Source organism: Octopus bimaculoides, chromosome 15, assembly GCF_001194135.2.
Source record: "Octopus bimaculoides isolate UCB-OBI-ISO-001 chromosome 15, ASM119413v2, whole genome shotgun sequence".
NCBI lineage: Eukaryota > Metazoa > Mollusca > Cephalopoda > Octopoda > Octopodidae > Octopus > Octopus bimaculoides.
This window is the reverse complement of record NC_068995.1, coordinates 51,596,640-51,601,577: the sequence shown is the minus strand read 5'-3', so window position 1 is coordinate 51,601,577 and position 4,938 is coordinate 51,596,640. Positions and strand designations below refer to the sequence as shown.

The 4,938-nt window shown below is 34.7% G+C and overlaps 1 long non-coding RNA gene across 2 annotated transcripts in view; it reads left to right on the top strand.

The window, feature by feature from the left end:
* Nucleotides 1-4,938, top strand: part of LOC128249519 (uncharacterized) — a 146,556-nt gene that overhangs the window by 126,693 nt on the left and 14,925 nt on the right. For both annotated transcript variants that reach the window (XR_008265646.1, XR_008265647.1), the window contains exon 2: nt 148-260. This is a non-coding gene — a long non-coding RNA (uncharacterized LOC128249519). The remainder of the gene's footprint in view (nt 1-147; nt 261-4,938) is intronic.

Below are 4,938 nucleotides of genomic sequence, written 5' to 3'. Positions count from 1 at the left end.
CTCTCTCTCTCTCTCTCTCTCTCTCTCTCTCTCTCCTTGCGTGCGTGCATATATATATATAGTTCACATGTATACATTTGTATATTTATATGTAATCTTCATAGCAGAGACACAAATTAACAGCTAATTTAGCTATTTCTCCCGTAGATTGAAAAAATGATGACCAGCCTTAATCGATTTCCGAGCTCTACTGGTGTCTCATCCGAAGTGTCTTCATCAATTTGACCAATCCCAGAGGAGCAAGCAGTCAATGTGTATATGTATGTATATATTTATACATTTGTTTATTTGTGTAGTAGCATCTATACATATATTTGCATACAGATGAATACATGCGCATATAAGTCTTCATACAGAGATATGAATATGAAGAGCGTAGGCTCGAAACGTAAAAGACTTTCTCACTTCCCGAGCGTTAAACTAATACATCTGTTTGCTGTTTACACACCCGTCTTCGTCTTTTGTTGTTGTTTGTTTTTTTTTTTTTGTAAATTTTCATTTTATATATATATATATATATATATATATATATATATATATATAGTCAATTCAAACATGAACAAGCAAGAAAAAAAATACAAGGAAAAACAACAACGCGAGGGTGTGGAATAAGTACAGTGTTACAGGACGCTCTGGAAAGGAAAGAAAAGAGAGAGGATCTCTCGTTTCGAGCGGAGCTCTTCATCAGAAATATAGAAAAAGTCCAAAGGGAAGACGGAGAAAGAAATGTTTGAGAGCGGTCGGGTTCATTTTTAGTATTCTCTTTTGTGAGAGCAGTCGAGTTTACTTCAGATATTCTCATTTTAAAAATCATCTCCGGCTAATCGTTGAGAAGACGTTGGCGTTGCCTCGGCGGAGGTTTGCGCTCTCTGAGTGCTCTTCTTAACACTTGGTTTTTTGGAGTGAGTGGTTAGTGTTGAACTTTTTGTTTGTGGGTGAGTGGAATTGTTTTGGGGTTAATTCGTTGCACTGATTAAGACAGTTGCTGATGGATCTCTTAATATAATGATGTTCATCGTTGTTTAAGTTCAATAATGATGGCCAAAATCACTGATGTATGACGCGTGTGTCTTGGAAATATATAGAGCGTATCTTTAAATAACAATATTTATTACTCCCGTTGTCCAAGACACATAGTAACACCGATTCGGTGGGGGTTTTTAGTACATTGTTCTTATATAGATAATTACACTTAAAATTGATAAATATATATAACAGCTTAGGTTCCAAATCCCCACTGGTTTTCAATTCCTTGTCGAAAATTTTGACTCGTAATAATCGATCAATAATTCTCTATGTCTTTTTAAATAGCTAAAATAGTCGTCGACGCTGTAATTGCTTTAGTTTCACCATACAGTCTCAGATCAAATCTCGCCAGACAGAGTAAACACGGAAGTATATATATTCATATATAGAGAGAGTTGGAGAGGAAGGCAGTGAGTGAGTGAGAGAGAGAGAGAGACTGACAGACAGACAGAGAAAACGGTAGACATAGGTAGATAGGTAAGTAGTTAATTGATAGACAGCTAGATATATATAGTTAGCTAGATATATATTTAAATATATAAAACTGTAAGTAGATACATAGCGAATTTTCTTCTCGACTTGTTTCATCCAAGATATACAATCTCCAGTACTGTTTTGCTTCACTTAAAATTGCATTCTTTCGTTTCATTTGTTAGTGTCGAATTTCATAAATCTATTCTGATACTTCTATAAATATCAGACTTTGCATGTTGCAAAACTTTCCATCTGAGTGCTTTTGACAATCCGCTGGTCAAGGAGACGTCAAAAATTGTTCAGTGAGATTAAATATATTTCGAAGAAATTCCAAGAGTCCGTTTTGGGTGACATTAAATAGTAAAATAGGAGATTACTTCAAATAATCAAAACAATGTCTGTAACCCGTAGTGGTAAGCTTGTTTGAATTATGTTTATATTAATTAAACAATCACAAGGAGCATTTACAATTAAAAATAGATTTGTCTGTGATCCTTTTAAGCTTCAAAGAATGAAAAATTGAAAATAATCAATGTAACCGTATGAAGAATAATCTGAGCTTTCGCACTTACGATGCCAACGCTGGGTATGTTTCGGTTTTATGATGCCTCTTCAGCGAAGCATAGCTTTTATATTTGTTTGTCAGGAAAAATAGAGAAACCCAATGTTTCGATCTATGGCCCTCGGTCGGAATGTGTTTAAATCTCGACCCACAGAAGTGAAATGAGAGAGGTTTATTTCGTAGAAACATAAAAACAGATGGGGATATTATTTCAGTGAATGAGTAATGTGGAGGGAAAACAAGTTATAGTGTGTGAAAGAGATGGCCAGACATGTATTTCATATGCGAAGACGCACAGATATATACAAAATCTTACAATTGCAAAGGACAACATTAAAAAGCACCAAAAGCAGATATATGATAAAGGAAGAAGAAGCGAAGTGATGAAATTAGGATTAGTGGGGAGTGTTTATATATTGAATGACGAGTTCCGAGTTGGAAAATAAGCCGTTGTTCTCTAAACTGGCGGGTTACATTCGAATCATACTGTTGGTGAACACCAAAGACATTGAGATGATGAAGAAAGACCAGGAGTACTTAAGTAGCAATGCACAGATTTTAGCGCCGTTATTTCGGTAGACGAAATAATATTCCTGGAATCAAATATCCAGACAGTGATAGGCCTCTCCGCATACAAAAGTATTACAGTACCACTAATTGGTTACGCGTCTGTACACGGCATTACAGTGACGACAGGAAATCTGATCTATAAACAAGACATTACAGTGATGGCTAGAAGTCTCATCTTATACAAGGAATTGCTCTGTTCTCACCCACCCACAAGCCATTGCATTGATTGCTGTATATTATACTAATTGAATCATAACTGACGAGGTTGGGATCTAAGATATTAGCCCTGTTGAAGATGAAGGAATAGTTATTGCATGGAGAGTGTGAGAGATGGATTTTCTTGTTTGCGTGCTGTTGAAGATAAAAGAATTCTTAACTAAAAGGCCTGGTAGGATTTGTTACGCTTGAAGAAGATGAGAAGAAGTTCAGTGAACGTGAGAGTAGTAATGAGTCGGAGCGTAGAAGACAGTAGTTGGAAAGGAGAGAATAGTTGAGCAGTTAAGTGTTTTATTGAATGTGAGTGAAGAGAGAAAGCGGTTTACGAGTGGACCGGTGAGGGAAATAAGGGCTGTGGTGAGAGCTATAATTTGAAAGGTGGTGAGAATCAGTCTCTGCTTCAGAGGAGACGACGCTACAGGAATGGGGAGAAGGAGCAGGGAGTGAAATATTTAAGACGGACATGACATTCAGGAAGAGGGGAATATTTGATAATCTCAACGCCAGGATGTAACTTATATGATCCACCTCTGGTCAGAAATATAAAAGACAACAACGACATCAACGAGACAACATGACAACTAATAAAAGATATCAAAACATATGGCAAAAAAAAATACAGAACAATGGTTCCTAATTTTGGTACCAGCAGTAACAGTAGAGGAATGGTTAGTCGATTACGTTGACCTCAGCAGTTAACTGGTACTTATTTTACCGACACCAAAAGGATAAAACGCAAAGTCGAGCTCGATGGTATTCGAACTCAGAACGTAAAGAGCCGGAAAGATTTCTGCTCCGAAATTTTGTTCGACGTGCTAAAAATTCTGTCAGATTGCTGGTCGCCTGAACAAGGTAATAATTGCTAACTAGAACTATGGAGAAATAGAATAGCAAATATACCTAATTAGGTATAATTATGACTAGAAATATTATTTACATAGATTTTAGTCATATTTTATAGACTGTCGTATTTCTGAAATTGCTAATAATAATAATTACGTATTTTATTGTATTTCCATGGATTTCAAGCAATGTTATGTATACAATACAATGACATACAATTATCTAAAACAATAAAACTCTAACAACAGACACACCCTAACTTGTTTCTTTAATTATAGATGAATACGTATATATTTTTTCACGTGAATTTTATGAATAAAATTTGCTTTACAACAATTGATTATCAATATTCTTGTTTTAATTTTATAATTATTAATATTATTATTAATAAATTATTAACTTGGTTTCTGCATTCCTACATTCATGTGTACGTTTATACATGTGCGCTTTAGATTCCACATTCGAGTTACCTCTATTTCCAGGTCTTTGTATTTTGAAAGGTTCTCCGTTGTCACCTGCTGGTATTGATACATCTATTACAAAGCATTTTATTATTATCATCACCATCATCATCATCATCATCATCATCATCATCATCATTATTATTATTATTATTATTATTATTATTATTATTATTATTATTATTATTATTAATAATAATAACAATATTCAGGCGCGAGCTGGCAGAATTGTTATCGCGCTGGATGAAATGCCTCGCAGTCGGTATTTCGCCGGTCGCTACGCTCTGAGTTCAAATTCCACAGACGTCGACTTTTCCTTTCATCCTTTCGGGGTCGGTAAATTAAGAACCAGTTGAGTACTGGGGTCGATGTAATCGACTATCCCCCTCCCCCAAATTTCATGCTTCCTGCCTATAATAGAAAGGATTATTATTATTAGTAGTAGTAGTAATAGTGCAATCATATACTTTGACTAATTTTCTTCGTTCATTTCTTTTTCTGACTTTTACAGTCAACATAAAACGGAATGGAGAAAGTGGATGGTACTTTGTGAGTTTTTGGAGAATTGAAATACAAATTATATTGATTAATGTATACTTGTTTTAATACTCTTGCTGTTTGTTTGTTGTTTTCTTGATACGTTAATAAAACAACAAAAATGCATAAATCAACAAAACCAAAAAATCTTAGAAAATCAGCAACAACAGAAATTCTAAATGCGATCGTTAACTCAAACAAGTGCAAATATCAAAAAGTAATAAAAAATTCTTTTTCTGCTTTACATGT